Source organism: Citrus sinensis, chromosome 2 (genome assembly GCF_022201045.2).
Source record: "Citrus sinensis cultivar Valencia sweet orange chromosome 2, DVS_A1.0, whole genome shotgun sequence".
NCBI lineage: Eukaryota > Viridiplantae > Streptophyta > Magnoliopsida > Sapindales > Rutaceae > Citrus > Citrus sinensis.
In genome coordinates, this window is record NC_068557.1 from 23,559,848 (window position 1) to 23,580,408 (window position 20,561).

At 36.4% G+C, this 20,561-nt stretch overlaps 3 pseudogenes; 2 read left to right on the forward strand and 1 right to left on the reverse strand.

Annotated features, from left to right (window-relative positions):
• Positions 1–2,634: 2,634 nt before the first annotated feature.
• On the reverse strand, positions 2,635–5,794 carry LOC102629530 (receptor protein kinase TMK1-like; annotated as a pseudogene).
• A 780-nt stretch (positions 5,795–6,574) lies between these two features.
• On the forward strand, positions 6,575–7,933 carry LOC112497206 (receptor protein kinase TMK1-like; annotated as a pseudogene).
• Positions 7,934–9,982: 2,049 nt separating this feature from the next.
• On the forward strand, positions 9,983–18,645 carry LOC112497329 (receptor protein kinase TMK1-like; annotated as a pseudogene).
• The last annotated feature ends 1,916 nt before the right edge of the window (positions 18,646–20,561 follow it).

The window sequence follows — 20,561 nt, forward strand, 5'->3', positions numbered from 1 at the left end:
TGCAGTTCCCTTTTGCTTATTTGTCATGCATCCTTGTCAGCATCCACATGGCGCCACTCCATTTGAGTGGAAAAGATAAATGCGGCCCCTGTTGGCGATGAGTGGGATTCATTAGACCAGCCAACTAAACCCCACCAAAATTTATATATATAATATTTGACTCTCATGGGGGCATCAGCATTCAGCAGGTCCCGGTAAAAGAGATATTTATGCATGCAGTATCACAAAGTTTAGGTGAACGGATGACGACAACGAAATCAATGGAGACGCTCTCCTGAACAGCTCATCCTCACCGAGAATGTCCTAATAAATTTGTGTCATGTGTTTTGTCTGATCTGCATGATTGTCTGACACTTGTTTGAATCAGAATGGTTGGTTTTGTTTGATATGGCTGCCAGCTGCATCTCATTTCCCGTTGCCATTTGGCCATTTCTTTTGCTAGAATTATCCTCCCAACTTGTGACTGCGTGGGGACATCTCATTACGCATACATCACTTGGGTGTGGTGACTTCTTTCTTTTTTCTTTATTCCATCCAACGAGCCAAACCGCTATCATTTGTTTATAATTATAAAAGATTTGGTGGTTCGTATGATTACTGTGATGTTGAGTGTTGACTTAACACGTCAAATTCTAATTTCTCATTCATTGTTGCCCAGAATAAGCCGGATTTTTCGGAAGTTTTGTCTAATGGGGTTGGTGTTTTATGTTGAGGGATTTATGTCACCATGGTCATATATGTGATTATTTATTTATGTTTTAATCTTTCTCCTGGGCGGTGGCCGCGTCCATCACGACAAAGTTTGCCCATCACTGAACTGCCCATCACTGAACGTTGACTTCTCCAATCCTTGTTCAAAGATTTGATAAGTGTTTAGATCTCATTACACGTGTTGAATGTGAAATGTAGCGTGGTGCTGATGGTCGTGCGTGTGATTATGCCTATTTGGTACTGTAGCTTTTGGGGTGAAAAAATATTGGCTATTATTGATTTTTCATCCTATAAGTGGTGAATCAAATCAATCCAATGTTTAAATTATAATGACTAATATTTACCAACACTCTAATATTATAATTTTTAAGTTATAATTATCTAATTTTTTAATACTAAACAGCGCTTGGGTGGGTTGAGTACTCCCGGTTAAGCCTTTTTGTTCTTCACATCCGCAATTCATTTCTTTAAAATGACTTATTTTTAAATAGTTTATTTAAGATTACTAAACTACGTCTTTACTATTTCTATTTAGTTTTTCATTAACAATTTTCTGATACTCAAAATCTTTGAAAATTTTCATTTCATCGAAATATTGAAGATTTTGTGCTTACACTGCTGGTATCATGGAGGTTAGGAAAATTATATTCAAATTTTAATCTAGCATATACCACCTCCAAATCAGAATAGGATCTTCTCCTGATCTGAACTCTACTGAGGTTTTAAAAATCTTCTGTCATGTGTTTTGTAGTGGTAGTGTATGGGTAAGATTTAACTTCTTTTACATTTTATTTATTAACTACCAATCAACAATTGAATTATTTACTTAGTGCATAATTAAATCTTGAGAGAATCTTAATCCCTCCAAATCACCAAAAATCTTTAATAAATTATAGTAATTATTGTAAGATTTCTTGTAGCACACGCGATAGAAATTGCATTCAAATGTGTGATTGCTAAATTTCGCGTAATAAGTAATGAGCATATTAAATTCGTTTAGCGTGTAAGCAATGAACTGTAAATGAGCTGGAGTTTGCATATTACGTCAGCTGAATTGGCTGTCAAGCACTTGCTCATCTTCCTCTACTCGAAGAATCGGAGGCACTTTATTTGGATGCATGCCTTTTTGTATTTCTTTCTTTATTCTGATTCCAAAATTTTACATTTTCCTTCATGGTTTTTTATTCTATTAATTTGGATATCTCTAACACTCTTGAGATGCTAAAGATCTTATACTACGTGTATATTAATAAAAGTGTACTGTTGCCTTCTTATTATTTTTTGATTCATTACATCATTTGTTCCCTGTGTAATGGATTTTGTTGTGATGAAAATGAGTTTTAGAACACATTTTCTCAAGTTCGAATAAGTTTATTTATTTGTATTTTTAAAAAAGATTGATTATTACTTGCTTTATAATTTATATGGCACATTTCTTCAGAAGAGCATGTTACAGAAATTTTTGAGTGAAAATTAATAAACTCTACTGCAACTCAAAAAGAGAAAGAGTACGAATAACAAGTGTAAATGAACAAAGTATGATGGAAGGTGGAATACAATTTATCAATATTTAAAATCATAAATCTATCCAATTCTTTTTCACTTATAATAGAATTTATTAATATTTATAATCAGAAGTTTGTCCAAACTTCCTAGAAGTTCAGCTTTGTGATGTGTACCATCAATTATCAGTTATATCTAAATTTGATGGAAGACGCTTAATAAGTGCATATGAACAAAATCAATTGCGAACCTGAACACGAGTTGCTTACCTACTGAGGTCATCAATAGGTAAGTTCGTTGTTGCTAGTGGCATCAAGGTCTTGCAACAATTTGATCATTTGAAAGCTAGGCCTTGGCAGAATGATTCAGCAGCTTCGACATCGCAAAAGGTGGAAGTGATTCTGGAGTAGTCGATGAATGTCATGAATTTGAAGGCAAGGCCTTGTCCATGCCAATTCCACGTCTAACATCAGAATCCGGTTTTACTGGGTTCCAAGATTCAGCTAGAGATGAGAGCGCAATTACAGCATGTCCCATATCAGGCCTGGCCTCTGCTAGGGCTCATTCGCGCAGCAGTGATCCCCTAGCTCAGCCACAGTGCTTACATTGGCAAGGTTTTCTTCGTCGAGCTGAATTGTTTTGTCTATGGCCATTTGGAATGTGTCATGGTTTTTATGCATTTTCTGGAACCAGGTGGCAAGGTGAATGATATACTCAGGATCAGAATGGGTGGCATCAACAACTTTTCTACCTGTGATTAAGTCCATTAAGATCATTCCAAAGCTATACACATCAACCTTTGCAGTTATTCGTCCAGTCACTGCCAAAACACGTGTAATTAAACCTTGAGGTTTAGGACAGAACTGAAACAATACAAATGTAACAATTTCATAATTTTCAAGGCAGTAGCATGCCTAGCAAGCAGCATAAAATGAGAAGATTCATACTCGACTCGTATGTAATGTACTGATCTGATTCTGTAAATATATATGCATGTATGAAAAGTAGCGTTCAAGTATGTTTTGTATTTTCAGGTCAAAAAGGTTGAAGCCTAAAGAGAAGATAGGTTTTTAAGAACAATGTGCGAAACCAAAAAAGAATTTATTTATCTCATTTGGTGATTGCTTGTATTTTGAAGCTTAATTGGCAGTAGCTACTGGCTGAGGCTTGCTGCAAGTAAAGATCTCTAGCTGTGGTTAGCATTAATGAAATTGAGTAAAAACTAAACATTTGCTTCTGCATTCAACTAAAAGAACAGGAATCTTAATATCAGTTACCTATATATTCTGGAGCAAGATACCCAAAAGTTCCAGCTACTTTAGTTAGAATAGAGTGTTTTCCAGTTCTGGAACAAGACGAACCAATCCGAAATCTGCAACTTTAGCTCTCATATCATTTCATAGAAGAATGTTGGAGGGTTTAAGATCTCTGAATAAAACTTTGATGTGCCAATCCATAGAAATACTCAACACCCCTAGCAACATCCAGGGCAATATTCAACCTTGTATTCCACTCAAGTGGTTCCAATCCCTCCTCTTCCCAGTTGAACAGATGCGTACCAAGGGTCCCCTGGGGCATCAGTTCATAAACAAGAAGCCTCTCATTTCCATACAATCAATGACCAAGAAATGCCACCACATGGCAGTGTCGAACCTTTGTGAGAACAGTAATTTCTGACTCAAATTGAGCTATCCCCTGCTCTGTTACAGATCCTAATTCCATCCTCTTTACCCCAACCTCAGTTCCATCCTTCAATTCCCCTTTGTACACAGTTCCAACACCAACTCTTCCCAATCTATTTTCCTCACTGAAATTATTAGTTGCATTTCTCAAAACTTGAATTGGTATAGCCATATCTCCAAAGTCAACAGAGTGAACGACACTAATCCCACATATTCTAGGTCTAAGAACTTGAATCGGTACTGTTTCGGAAGATTTTTTGTTTCTGATATAAAAAAAGACACCCAATCCAACAACAAATAAACCACAGAAATCACCTATTACTGAACCCAAAATTATTCCAAGAATTTGAATCTTACTCCCACTGCCGGGTGGTGACCCAGGTGAATTACTTTCTTTTTCGATATCAGGGTTCCCATCAGTAATGACAACCACATTTTCTCCAAATTATGGCATTCTACCATGAAGATGATAGTTCGAGACATCTAATATCTGAAGACTCGACGGGGTTGTAAGCTCGTTTGGTATGGTACCAGTAAGTGAATGATTAGAAACTATCAAATATTTCAAAGATGTAAGCATAGAGAAATTTGAAGAAATATTACCCGAAAGTCCCAAATTTTGGAAACTAATACCCGTAATGTTTCCTCCAATATCACATGAAATTCCCTTCCAATATTGGTAGGTGGGACAGGGATCATTTCCTTTCCTGCTCTCTGCAAGCACCTCGGGGTAACCCATGGACTCCACAATTGACAACAAAATATTAACCCGACTATCACAAGCAAGACCAGGATCATCTAAGCAAAAACTATTAGACCCAGTTCTCATATCCACCGTAAGTTTTGAATTATTAAACCTTGGAGTCGGACCCTGAAGCAAATTATTAGTCAAATTGAGGGTGGTAAGCTTAGGATGATTATTAAATGAAGACACAGGGAAAATACCTGTCAACTTATTATGTCCCAAGCTCAAATCTTCCAGAGTTGAAAGATTAAAAATATCTGCAAAGGGCCTGTAAAAAGATTGTCATGAAGCCATTGAGCTTGATGTTACTCCTTTGGCCATTCAACAAAAGGGTCTGAACTGAAGACATGCCAAAGCTGGATGGAATTGTTCCTTGGAGATTGTTGTTGCCCAAATCCAAATAGCTTAACTGAGGAAACGTATCGGTCCCGATAAAATCGGGAATGGTCCCTGAAATATTGGCCTCGTATGCGGGAAAAAACTCCAAGCTCCTGACATTTGTCAAACTTTCAGGTATTTCCCATGAAGAAATTGGATTGGATTATTACTTAGGCTAAAATATCTTAAGGACGCTAGTCCTGTAAAAAAATCAGGAGACATGTATGAGAAACTGTTGTTATCAAACATCACAACTTGAAGATAACGCAACCCGACAAGACTTGGAGTCGGTCCTCTGAGTTGGCTGTTTTCTAGGTACATTACTGCCAATGAAAAGAGCTTTTTAAGGATCGGAGGGACTGTTCCTTTCAGATTTTGGTCTTGGAGTTCGATATTGGTCACCTGGCCGTCATCCGAGCAAATAACGTGACTCCATTGACAGGGGTCCGGGTCAGACCATTTTAAGCGTTTGATCTTGCATTACTGCGGCATCTGGCCTGGACTGGTTTGAACTGACACTGAAATAGACAATACAAAGACGAGGGAAACACACAAATAGGTTGCCCTCATTATTGGACGTGACATTCAGCTCAAGTCAAATCATCTCGATCTCCAAATTCAATCAAGATTCAAAGTGACTAAATTTGCCATCAAAGGCAACAGCTTTGTTTCCAAGTCAGCAACGGGGAGAGCAAATTACCAAGCAATATAATTGTAAAGCCGGATGAATGCTGGGCTGTCCAATCAACCGAGAACCTTGGTTAACAAGTCTCATGTCAGCTGATCTCCGTGCTTTTTGGTTAATGATATTCAGACTTTAATGGAAAAACAATCTTTAGCTGATCTATAAACCAGCGGAGCTAAAAGATTCCATTAAAGAATCAAAAGACGAACAAGACTTATAGTGTCCAGCCATTATGCTTAATTCTGAACCCAAGAGCACTTCGAAGCAAGCTTTATTTCATTACGGGGATTGCATAATTGTTCATTCTAGCTCTTATTACATGGAACAAATCTTTCAAATACATTCTCTTTAATTCTCACTCAATAAAGAGAGATTCTCTTGTACTGTAACTGAGAACTTGTTTGAGATTGCTTTTGAAAAGTTTAAAATGATTTTGAGAAGTTATAAAAGTTAATTTTGGTGTTTTGTAATTTTTTTGAAAATTATTTTTGAAGTAGTTTTTTAAAATCTGATTATGAAAATTAATTTTATTTTTAATATAATTTCACAAATGTCCTCACCACTATTATTATGATTTACAAATGAAATCAGAAAAAGATTAAATGAGTAGAGAATCACGATTCTAAAGGCAGTAGAACAATTTATGGTTGATCCTCAAGTTTGAAGAAAATATTTGACTGAACGGTTTGTTTATGAGTTGACACAAGATAATTTGTGCTACACTTGGCCTTACAATTAGGGTAGCATTGTACTTTCCTATCCGTGTTGGAAATAAACAGCCGTCTTGGATTCGATTCCAACCACTAAATAACTTTGGTGCGGTTAGAGGGCCTTGGATTTGGAGATTCGTGAGCTAGAGATTACTAAATCATGTCAAGGGATAGCACATATTCTTCGGGATGTTCTTTCCAGATACTTTTTTCAGATTGCATCTTCTAATCTATGAAAATTTTCCCTCTTCTGAATTTTCCGGGAAAATGAAGAAACTGAGTTGACACATGAGCGAGACATCTTTTCAACTGGAAGAGTGAAGGACTGAAACCGCTTGATTGGTCGAGAAGATTGATTATTGCCTTGGATGTTGCAAGAGGCGTCGAGTATTTGCATGGTTTAGCTTTAGCACATGAAAGTTTTGTTCATAGAGATCTTAAACTATCCATTATTATACTTGAAGATGATATGCGAGCTAAGGTTGCAGATTTAGGGTTGGTTCGCCTTGCTTCATAGAATGGGAAACATTCAACTGAGACAAGAATAGCAGGAACTTTTTGATACCTTGCTCCGAAGTATGTAGATAAATTTAATTTATGTTTTACATTTGTTTGCTTTCCTCCTAGTTGAAATAAGTTGAAAATGCAAACTATAACAACACAAATGCAGAGAGAAACGTTTTATAATACCAGCGTACACATTTATATCTTATATACACTGCATTTGCTATTTTCGCTGTTAGATTTTGCATGATTAAGGGCTTGGATTGGAGTTAATAAAATCCACTGTTGATAAAGTTGTCTCTTCGCTAAATAAACCACAACCCTTCATCTTGAATTCCAGAGCATTTCATGTGTCTCTTCTAGAAGACGATTTCTGAGCTGATCCAAAACCTTTACTTGTAGCCTTCCCACCATAACATCTTCATTCAGGCATTTTATCAAACCGTCACGCACATTCATCAAACACCTTGAATTTTAACCTTTTTTTTGGTCTTATAGGCCTAACCTTCCTTATTTTAACAGATATATTGTTGAAATTTATTTTACATGTACTTTGGTAGCGACGGGAGGGTGACAGCAAAGGTTGATGTGTTTAGCTTTGGAGTAATACAAATGGAGTTAATAACTGGTAGAAAAGTGGTTGATGAAAGTGATAACTCTGATCCTTAGAATATTGTGTACCTTGTCACATGGTTCCGAACAATGCATTTAAACCGAGACAAATTCAGCATGGCCGTAGACGAAACAATCGATCTCGACAGTGGAACTCTAGTAAGTGTAAGGAACGTGGCTGAGTAGCTGATCATTGCGGCGCGAGTGAGCCCCACGAGAGACCTGACATGGGTCGTGTTGTGAACATGCTGTCATCTCTAGCGGAGCTGTGAAAATCATTCCTCCTGCAGATTTTTTTTATGATCTCCCAAGTCATATTTTGACATGCCGAAACCGAAAGAGTTAAAAAGAAAAGAAAAGAAAAGAAAAAGAAGTCTTAGATGGGACTGTTTATTTATAAAATGTCGTGCGTTATGGCAGTCTACAGAATGTTACAATCCAGAGCTTGTGAAATGGTTCGGCAATACGCAAGTGTTGTGAATGGTTTTGTCGATAATGAGAGTTGTAGATTAGGCTCGATTTAAATGGAAAACTTATCAACCCATGCCTTATGTTTTTCGGTTAGTATCATGGTTGCTACAGAAAATATAATTGATAAATGTTGTAAATCGCGGTGGATTCCACCAAATAATGCTCTCCCATTATCTTCTTTTTCACTCTCCCCATTATCTTTTTTGTAATTAACAATCTTAAATGCTTCACCCATAATGACTATATATATTACCCTTTTTTTGTTAATGAAAACACACAATTTTCATTTTTCTTTGAAAGTATTTTTCTCTTTTTTCTTCAATTTTCGTCTTTCTGTGATTTAAATATCATTTGTTCATATATCATTTTTAAATAATTACTTATATCTGATTCCTTTAAATTATAACATCCATTCACTCCGATTCATAACAATAAACAATTTATCATCACTTTGAGGCTTGAAGAATTGTAGAGTTTAAAAATGATAATAATGTAAGGTCGATTTTGTTTGATGAAAAATACGAACTAATATTTTGTGTACATCTAATAAAGTATAAAACCAGACGGTGAATGGAAATTTGTACCCTTTCTTCTCTAAATCGATGCTTGAATAAATTAAACGATGTGGTGCTATCTTAATTAAAAGCTTCATTGGCCCTTTTCTTAGTGGTATTGCGGCTCTTTTAGGCGTGCAATCTTTTTTTATTAATAGAAGGGTCATGTCATAGTTAATGATATCGATGTAAGCATACAAGAATTTTACTTTTGGTCACCCTTGGCACATTCATCATAAGTGTTAGTTCAATTGCATGCACTTCCTTAAGACTACGAGGGACTTTAGCTCCCACATTTATATAGACAAGGTAGCTTCGTGGCTGATTGATAACATTGGCGTTCGCTAACAGTTTCTATCACTGGTTTGATGATCCGCTACAGCCATTTTGCAACTCCTTTCAAAGGGTTCTATAAACCTGCACCCTTTACCGTGTTTGGGCTTGGATTTCAAAGGATGGATAATGGGCTTGACTTTGACTGATTTAGGTCAATGAAAATTCCCACATAAATGCTTCAAAAATTGTCCATATATGTACTTCCACAGTCTCACTATTCAAACGTCTGTACATAACCCTGACCCGCTTAGAACTATCGCCATGCAGTGAATCAATGGCATTCTTGCTAAACGACATACAGTAAAGGACATTGATTATTGTTTTTGTTATTTTGTTCTCCTCTTTTTCTTTCTCAAGTTTTTGCACCGCTCTAGCCGTCTCCTCAAGTGGTAAGGACAACAAACACAACTGAACCGTTAGATCAGTCTTTAAGAAGATTAATTAAATTATTTTGTGATAATCTTTATTTAATATGATAGTCCCAAAAAAGAAAAATGCTACTACTTAAAAAATATTTTACTTCGTGTACATTTTTATTCATATGCGATTACATAAATTGTTGTTTTGAAATACTTTTTTCATTAATTAACCACATATCTTATGTTACCATTCGAAAAACAACCTCGATCCACTAAACAAGTGAACAACAGTAACATTGAGCCTGAAGGTTGGTAAATTATTCACTTAGACTAATTGTTCCCTCTTGCCCTTACAATCTATGTTGTAGGCCTGTAGCATTGTAGTTTCCCCTCCATGTTGAAACAAACAATTGTCTTTTATTTGAATCCTAAACTTCATGTATATAACTTTGTTGTTGCTAAATCCCCAACTTTGAGAAACTTGTAGCCTTGGATTCGTAGATTTCATGAGCCCAGGTTACTGAATTTTGTTCAAAGAATAGTACATATGCTTCAGGGTCTTTATTCTAAGTGCTGTTTGTAGATTGCATTTTATAATCCATGGAAATGTTCCCACTTCTGAAATTTCTTAAAAAAACGAAGGAACTGTACCTAGGTATTTTTCTCCTTTTCTTTCTTCTATCTCCTTGTACTCTCTCAGTCTTCTCCCTCTCCAGCTCAGATGTCGCAGTCATGCAATCTCTGAAAGTCAGCCTAGGAAACCCGAAAAGCTTAAATTGGACCGATCCAGACCCGTGTGGATGGAGTCACATTTTGTGCTCGAATGACCGGGTAACCCAAATCCATATCTACAACCAAAACCTGACAGGAAGCCTCCCTCCTGAGTCCTGACCTCAAAAACCTCTCCTTATTGGCAGAACTGCATGTGACAGGAAACTTTCTATCAGGGCCGATTCCAAGTCTTGCCAGGCTGAGTTCTCTTCAGTATGTTTACTTGAGTAATAATCAGTTCACATCCATACCCACCGATTTCTTTTCCGGATTAACTTCTTTGAAATCCATAACTCTTGGTTTTAATCCATTCCGTTCCTGGCAAATACCTGAAAGTTTGAAGGATGCCACGGAATTGCAGCCATTTTCTGCAAATCTGGCTAATATTTTGTTAGAGTACAATTTATGCATTAGTTTTGCATTGTTTACTTCTTTTAATATCGATGTTTTGCACTTAATAATAGTGATTTACTTGTGTTTTATTTTTGTAGGTGCAATTCTATTGATTGGTGCTAAAATTGAGCTACAAGATGATGTTTAAGGATGATTGTTCTCTTAGAGAAATTATGAGCGTCAGAAGAACTTTGTTGATAAGGCGTGGACGCGTGCTGTCAACTACAGACCTGTAGTTTTTAGTTTAACGTGTTTTGTATTTTTTGTTATTTTTGTAATTACAAATTTAATATTTCAAATATTAGTATTTTATATTAAATAGAACTCTAGAGGAGAAGAGAGAGAGAGTATTTAAGGGAGAAATCTATTATGAAAAAGAAGACTTTGGGAGAAAAGAGAGAAACCTTAAATCTAAATTTTTCTCTTCTCTCTATGAAGAACTAAACCTATTATTCTGGTTGAAGGTTAATGAAGCTTTGATTCATCACTACTGTGATATCTTTCTTATGCTTTAATTGTTTTATTACTTTTTGGGTATTTGTTTATTCTCTGAATTATTATCATGATTATTTTTGTTAATTAGATAATTGACCACTATTTAATTATCAACTTAATCTATTGTCAATTAAAGGATTCATCGTATGAACATTTTAATGTTTGTGACAAATAACATAGCAGAGAGTTGTGCTGTGAGAATAAACATTATAATTTAAATGAACCATCGTATGTGTTTGTTGATTAGGTTTGGGTCTCTCTGATTTTTCAGGCTGTTAATTGATTAAATCTTATGATCGTATCTAGGGTTGTCTATTGATTACGGAAATAACCAACGGTCGTACCTTGGTTATCGACTAGTTAAAGAGAGATTGGCTATTAGAGGGTCTCAGTAGCTATGACCGGTCTATTCATAAATAGTAATAATATTTATTTGAATCAATGATCAGTAGTCGAATTAAGCTGAGTTAATTCCTTCAACCAGAGCTTTCTCCAATTTGAATTACAACTTTAATTTGCATTCTTGTTATTTTAATTTGATTTTTATTATTGTCAATAATTCCCTCATTTTGCATTTTACATTTTAAAAGGATTTAAATAATTACCGATCTCTGTGGACACGACCCTGCTCAATTACTATACACAATTTATTTAGAGTAGGTATTTATTTTTGCTGACTTCGACAACCATCAAATTTTGGCGATGTTGCCGGGGATTGGTGTCATTTATTTAATCCTTTTTACGTTTTACTTGGCGTATGGTTCGTTTTTCTCGTACAGGTACACTTTCGTTTGATCCTGAAATTGAGAAGACAGCTCGCCAACTGAGACAGCACACGAAGCGAGCTAAGCAACGATCATCGTCGCCTTTGCTTTCTGAAACAGATATGGTGCCTGATTTAGTTGAATCATCTAGCGATTCAGAAGAACAAGTGATGGATAGAGCTGCACCTGTAGAAAGAACTCTTAGAAAGTTAGCTAAGCTAGACTTGAATTAGCAACCACTCTGCATTCAATATGTAGACTTGGAGGTAAATTTTGAATTAAAATCTGGTCTTATTCATTTGTTACCCAAGTTTCATGGTTTTGCAGGTGAAGATCCTCATAAACATTTCAAGGAGTTTCATGTTGTATGTTTAAGTATGAGACCACAAGGCGTGACTGAAGAGGAGATTAAGCTGCGTGCTTTTCCTTTCTCTTTAGATGGACTAGCTAAAGACTGGTTGTATTACTTGCCTCATGGATCGAATACAACGTGGAATGATTTGAAAAAGCAGTTCATTGAGAAGTATTTTCCTGCTTCAAGAGCTGCCAACATCAGAAAAGACATTTGTGGGATCAGACGACTTTCTGGAGAGACTTTGTATGAGTATTGGGAGCGATTCAAACAATTGTGTGCCAGCTGTCCTCAGCATCAAATTTTTGATCAACTTCTTATTCAATATTTTACGAATGACTGTCATTGATGGATAGGAGTATGATAGATGCTGCTAGTGGAGGCGTGTTGGTGAACAAGACCCTTACTCAAGCAAGGGAGTTGATCTCAAATATGGCTGCCAATGCACAATAATTTGGCTGCAGGCAAGATCCCACTTCAAGGAAGGCGAATGAGGTAAATATTTCTTCTGTTGAACAACGTTTAAATAAACTTACTTCTCTTGTAGAAAAGTTTGTTGTAGGTAATGTGCAACAGGTGAAAACTTGTGGCATTTGTTATAATATGAGTCATTCAACTGATATGTGTCCTACACTTCAAGAAGAACCTGTTGAACAAGCCAATACAGTTGGAGGATTTCCAGGCATGCCTCAGAGGATGTATGATCATTATGCACAAACATACAATCCGGGGTGGAAGGATCATCCCAACTTCAGCTATGGAGTTATGCCGTTAGGATTCCCACAACAATATCCACTAAGACAACTAGCACCTTCACAGTCAAACTCCAAGTCAGGTATATCTCTTGAAGAAATTGTTAAATCACTTGCGACTAACACTCAACAATTTCAGCAGGCAATTACAGCAAGCATTAAGAATTTAGAGAACTAAATGAGTCAATTGGCGACTACAGTGAGCCGTCTAGAGTCTCAAATATTAAGGAGATTGCCTTCACAATCTGAGGTGAATTCATAGCAAAACGTTAGTGTTGTCATCCTTAGAAGTGGGAAGGAGTTGCAAGAGCCTAGTAAGAAAGTGACAAAGCATGTAGAAGATGAGCTTGAGAAGAATGAATTGATACCTAAATCTCAAGATGCGCAACCCACCAGAGCAAAACCCCTACCTATTGTGATACCTCCTCATTTTCCAAGCCGGTTTGCAAAATCCAATAAGGATGAACAAGAGAAAGACATCCTTGAGACATTTCGCAAGGTTGAGGTAAATATTTCTTTATTAAATGCTATAAAACAAATACCTCGATATGCTAAAGTCCTTAAGGAACTGTGCACCTCCAAGAGAAAATTAAGAGGAGATGAAAAAGTTCACATTGAGGAGAATGTTTCAGCAGTTCTCCAAAAGAAACTACCTCCTAAGTGCAAGTCCAGGTATGTTTACCATCCATTGTAAAATTGGTAGTGTTAGAGTTGAAAAGGCTAAGTTAGATCTAGGAGCTTCTATTAATGTCATGCCTCGTTCCATTTATTCATCTTTGAATGTTGGTCCATTAAAAGAAACTGGCCTGATAATTCAACTAGCTGATAGGTCTAACGCATATCCTGATGGGGTATTAGAAGATGTCTTAGTACAAGTTAATGAGTTGGTTTTTCCTGCTGATTTTTATGTACTTGATATGGAGATGATAACTCCTCTAATTCTGTACCAATTTTGCTAGGAAGACATTTTCTTAAGACTGTTATGACTAAAATGGATGTACATAAAGGGACTCTCACTATGGAGTTTGATGGAGAGGCTATAGAATTCAATATAAATGATGCCATGAAATATCCTAATGAGGATCATTCGGTATTTTCTGTGAATGTTATTAACCCTATAGTGCAGGAAGTTTTTTATAAGAAAAAGACAAAGACATTTCATGACAGAATGATTTTGAGAAATAAGTTCTCTGTTAGTCAAAAAGTTCTTCTTTTTCATTCTAAGCTTAAACTTTTTTTGAGTAAATTACGTTCTTTCTAGGTTGGACCTTTTATTGTTACTAATGTTTTTCCTCATGATGCAGTTGAGATTCGGAGTTCGATCTCTGACAAAGTTTTTAAGGTTAATGGTCATCGCTTAAAACTTTTTTATGAAGATTTTTCGGTGAATATTGTGGAGGATATGGCTCTCGAGAGTCCCAATTATGGAGATTGATGCATAAATGTGTCTAGCCAAAGACATAAAACAAATGCGCTTTTTAGGAGGCAACCCAAATGATTTATTTATTTTAGTTTTTGTTATATCTTCTTTTAATTTTGATTCAGATTTAAAAAAAATAATAATGTGTTTGTTATTTTGGCCAGAAGAACATTTTTTATAAGGCGTGCCCACGTCTTAACTAATAAGTACTTCTGAAATTTCTAGTGTCTCAAAGTGATTCATCACTAAAAAAAAAATTAAAAAAATTTTTAATTTTATCTATTTATTTATTTGAAAAAAAAAACGAAATAAAAAAAGATTTTCTTTTCTTCTTTCTTTTATATATTTTTTTATTTATTTAAAAAAAACAAAAAAAAACCATTGTTCACAAAATCCCTAATTCTTTCCCGTAGCAACCAGCCGCTCCAGCCAGCACCGCGCAACACAGCCACGCAGCAGCAGCAACCGTGTGCGATCAGCAACAACTGTGCGTGCAACACAGCCCGCGCAGCAACAGCAGCAGCCGTGCACGCAACCAGCTCCATCCCGCGTGCGCGCATATCCAGCCTTCACCGAGCAGCCACGCAGCACCAGCATCCCGCGAGTAGCAACCCGCGCGCGTAGATCCAGCCTTCGCCCAGCAGTGCGCAGAACCAGTGTCAGCCCAGCTCTCGTGCGCAACACAGCCCACGCAGCGCGCAGAATCAGCCCCAGCCCGCGCGCACAACACAATCAGCTCCATCCCGCGTCCATCAAGCAAGCTCCAGCCGAACAACAATCATCCGCAACCAGCCTACGCCCTGTATTCCAGCTGCGTGAATCGAAATCCGTGAGTGCAATTATTGTAACAATGCCGAAAAAGAAAGCATCAACTTCCAAGTCATCTAAAAAGACACCAGTTGCAAAAAAATCCAAGATTGCCGCTCCCACTACGGTTCCATGGAATACAGTTTCAGATTCACGTCGAGCCGTGAGCCAAAGATCGAAACATGGAAAAGGCATGAGTGTTTTGCCACTTGCGGAATCCAATCTTGGAGGGTGCCTCGCATTCACGACTCAACAAGAGAAAGAAAGGTACAAAGATATTTCCAAGCAAAAAATACTTCTAGTTAAGTATATTCATTACCCGACTCTTGAAAAATTAAATGTTAAGGATAATTTTGATTCTTTGATAGATAAGATTGGTTTGCATAAGTTTGTTGATGTTGATTGTTTGGGTTATGTTGAGTTGATTAGGGAGTTCTATGCTACTTTTCAATTTAATATACCGAATGATTTTACTTTGCATACCCCCAATGTTATAAAGTTTAGGTTAATGGGACGAAATTTTTCACACTTTATCACGGATTTTAACCTAGCTTTAGGACTCATTGATGATGATTATTCTTCTAGTGATGTATATTTAGGAACAATTTATGACTTTAGCGAAAATTTTGAGCCTTATGGTCTTTGGCATAATTTATCAGTTGATCACAATGCCTATGACCCGAGTAAATCAAAGAGTTCTTTCTTACGTGATCCTGTTTTGAAATGTGTGCATCGATTCTTATTATATAATTTTTTAGGAAAAAAAGATCACTCATGAGTTTTCTCTAAAACTGAATTTCATTTTATCTGGTGCATGTTAAATGATGTGAGGCCTAATTTAGGTTTGCGCGGTGATGGCTGGAGCGGCTGGTTGCTGCGGGAAAGAATTAGGGATTTTGTGAACAATGATTTTTGATTTTTTTTTGTTTTTTTTTTTTAAATAAAAAATATATATATATAAGAAAGAAGAAAAGAAAATCTTTTTTTATTTTGTTTTTTTTTCAAATAAATAAATAGATAAAATTAAAAAAATTTAAAATTTTTTTTTAGGGATGAATCACTTTGAGACACTAAAAATTTCAGAAGTACTTTTTAAATAAGCATGTGGGCACACCTTAAAACCATTTCACTTATTTACGGTTGTCTATTGATTATGGAAATAACTAACAGTCGTACCTTAATTATCGACTAGTTAAGGAGAGATTGGCTATTAGAAGGTCTCAGTAGTTATAACCGGTCTATTTATAAGTAGTAATAATATTTATTTGAATCAATGATCAGTAGTCGAATCAAACTGAGTTAATTCCTTCAACCAGAGTTTTCTCCAATTTGAATTACAACTTTAATTTGCATTCTTATTATTTTAATTTGATTTTTATTATTGTCAACAATTCCCCCATTTTGCATTTTATATTTTAAAATGATTTAAATAATTACCGATATCTGTGGATACAACCCTGCTCAATTACTATACACAATTTATTTCGAGTAGGTATTTATTTTTGCTGGCTTCGACAACCATCAAATTTCAGGGAGCATTCCTGATTTTCTGGGGGCAGATAACTTTCCTAGATTAAGGAATTTGCTTCTGACTGAACAATCTTGAAGGACCAATTCCTTCAAGCTTTCGTGAGTCTTCAATTCAGAAGCTTTGGTTGAACGAGCAAACGAATGATGTAAAGCTCAATGGATCACTTGAAGTGTTTCAAAACATGACTTCTGTAAATTCAACTCAGGCTTGATTTTAACCATTTTACAGGCCCCTTGCCAGATTTTTCAAGGTTTACCTGTCTCGAAGAATTGAGTTTGAGGAGTAACAAGTTGACGGGTAATGTTCCTCCTTCTTTGTTCAATCTTCCTAATATTACTTTTGTCAGTTTGGCTAACAATTTTTTCCAGGGTCCTTTCCCAAAGTTTAATACTTCTAGAGTAGAAGTGGATATGACTCCAGGATCAACTAATAGCTTTTGCTTAGGTGATCCTGGTGTTGCTTGTGATAGTCGTATCAGTATTTTGTTGTCAATTGTAGAATCTATGGGTTATCCGCTAGTATTTGCAAAGCGTCGGAATGGAAATGATCCTTGCGATGTCTCTCAGCCATGGAGGGGGATCTTTTGCAATGAAGTAGGAAACATTACGGTCGTTAATTTCAAGGATTTGGAGCTTCAGGGTACAATTTCTTCAGCTTTTTCTGTGCTTACATCGATAGAAAACTTGATCCTTTCGAATAATGCACTTAATGGCACTATTCCAAATGAGCTGACATTCCTGCCAAACCTTAAGATGTTAGATGTCTCCAACAATTATCTCTCTGGTGAAGTACTAAAATTCAGGCAAACCGTGATCGTAAAAAGTGATGGGAACCCCAATATTGTCAGAAATATAGTTACCCAGGAGCAACCCCAGACAACAATTGCGGCGAAAGTCAGAGAAGAGGAACAGGTAAGGATTCGAATACTGGAATTGTGTTGGCTTCCGTGATGATTGGTGCTGCTTTCGGTTTGTTTATTGTTGGATTAGGCTTCTGTTTGTATAAGAAAAAACAAAAACGCTTTCCTAGGATTCATCGACAAAAAACTGTTTCGAAGAAATCTCAAGATGCGATGACAAGTGACATCCAATTGCTTGGGGTTGGAAAGTTTGTTTTTTCAATTAAAGTTTTGGGGGAAATGACCAACAATTTCAGAGAGCAAAACATTCTGGGAAGAGTTCGGAACTGTTTACAGAGAGGAATTTCAAGACGGGACAAGGATAGCAGTCAAAAGGATGGAAGTCGAAATAGTGAGCGAGCGACGCTTGAAAAAATTCAAGTCTGAGTTTGCAGTTCTGACCAAGGTTAGACATCGCCATTTGGTGGCACTTCTCGGTTATAGCTTGGACGGTGAAGAGAGGCTTCTTGTTTATGAATTCATGTCGCAGGGAACACTCAGTAGACATCTTTTCAACCGGAAGGATGAAGGACTGAAACCGCTTGAATGGTCGAGAAGATTGATCATTGCCTTAGATGTTGCGAGAGGCATTGAGTATTTGCACGGTTTAGCACATGAAAGTTTCATTCATAGGGATCTTAAGCCATCCAATATTCTACTCGATCATGATATGCGGGCTAAGGTTGCAGATTTCGGATTGGCTCGCCTTGCTCCAGAGAATGGGAAACATTCAACTGAGACAAGAATAGCGGGCACTTTTGGGTACCTTGCCCCAGAGTACTTAGGTAAATTTACTTGATTAGTTTTTAGATTTGTTTCTATTCATTGTTCATCAAAACAGAACATATTGTTGAAAATGAATTTATTTTACATGTAATTTGGCAGTGACAGGTAAGAGTGACAACAAAGGTTGATGTGTTTAGCTTCGGAGTAATATTAATGGAGTTAATAACTGGTAGAAAAGTGATTGATGAAAGTGATGATTCTGATCCAGAGAATATAGTGTACCTTGTCACATGGTTCCGAACAGTGCATATAAACCAAGACACATTTAGAATGGCAGTGGACGAAACAATCGAGCTCGACAACGGAACTCTTGCCAGTGTAAGGAAGGTGGCCGAGTTAGCTGAGAAATGCTGCGCGAGCGAGCCCTACAGGAGACCTGACATGGCTCGTGTTGTGAACGTTCTCTCATCTCTGGCCGAGCTATGAAAACCATGCCACCTGCAGATTTTTTGTCACCTCCAAATTCAGAATTTTGTTAAACTAGCTAAAATTGTTTAAAAAGAATTCTTTGTTGTTAAATGTACCACTGCGCCAATCTTGTGTGATTGATCGATATTCAGAGACGGGAATGAACCATCAAACATTCCGGGTCAAACCCGGGTTCTTGTTGGGCCGAATGTGCGTTTGTGTTCTTAGTTCTTTTACGCTTTGATTTTAAAAAAACTTCTGAGAAATTGTTAATCTGGCTTGTGGTTTTCCAGCCCATACACTACCAGGGTTAATCCGGTCCAAACCATTTGGGTTATTTCCGGTTAGTGGATCCAGTGCAAGCCCATTATGAAAAATTTAGGCCTCTTATAGAGCTCAGCTTGAGTACCACCAAGAATCGTATCTCCTGAGTGTGATTAAAGAAGAAGTTCAGTACATTTCCAGAGCCATTTTCTTGTCATATTGTGGCCAGTTTAGTGTTTCCACTTTCCAGCAGCCAATTCAAGTTACATTTTCTGTTTAGAAAAAATATTAGTGGTTTATTCCTAATTTATGAGCATGTCACTTCATTTATCGCTTACCGCACCGATTGGATAGGCTCATGAATGTTGAATTGCAAGAACTAATACAATATAAAATGTTATCTTATAGGAGTGGACTACTCGTGCAAAATGAGGCTCCATCCAAATGCTTCTTTTCAAAACGACATCCAATTAAAAGGCAATCGAATTTGCAAAATATGAAAATCACTTTCACCAATGAAAGTTTGGTTAACTTTTTGAACTTATCCTCCTTGCAGTGGAAGCAGCCGAAAGATACCAACACTCAGATAATTTCAATGCAGCAAAAGATTGAGGTCCTGTGATGAAGTTATAACTCCTTTTAGAAAGAAATCGTACGATCACGTGCTTTTAATATCTATAACAAATGGATTAGATTATAAAATAAACAAATTTTTTTATTAAACTTTATTTTATGATCATTCATGTTAGGGCACCCGAAAATCTTGCCAGAATAGGCAAACCGAGAAACAACGTCGTTTTTTAGTTTTTCTATTCGGACACTGACTCAAGCAAAGCAGAATTTCCCTTTAACAACATTTATCTTTACTTCTTAAAGCCAATCTATAACTTCTGAAAAGAATCTGATCAAACAGTCCTAATTCCTGAATCATTGTACCTTTGTTAATTGTATTTCCTTTCATGTAAAATCCTTTACCATTCCCACTCTCCTCGTCAGTAAAGACAACCGAATTCGAACAATTCAGCCTCTCAATAGACTGACAGCAAGATCCACCCTCCAAAGTTTATATATGAGCAGACATAAAGTGCAACATATTAATCATTTCATTCAGCATTGTAAGTTCAACTCTAACTCGGCTGAGTTCTGTTGAACATGTGCATGCACGTGGCTAGCATGCAACTTTTGACTCTTGGCATAAATTAATGGAGTAAGTGAGAAATATAAATAAGAGAGAGACACACAACTTTTGATTTTGACATCAAAGTGAAAATTTATATTATTTTAATATCCACAATTGTTGAATTTTTTAGCATTGCTCGGCCTATAAATAGAGACTTCATTTACTCTCTTCAATTATCCAATTTTCTTCAATTCTCAATCTATTTGAGAAACAAACACGCAACTAAAGTGAAATTGAAAAATAATAATTACGCATGGACACCAGAACTTCTGTGGTTCAACTTTTAGCATATGTCCATGAACGAAAATAGAAGGAAATATTTTACTAGTGAAAAGCAGTTACAAGTATGTAACATTTTATCTCACAACCCAAAACACCAATATACCTAAACTCTCAAGACAATTTAAGCTCTTATTCAAGTGTTTTGAGAGTTTAAGTATATTGGAGTTTTGAATTATGAGATAAAATACTAGAATACTTGTAACTTTTT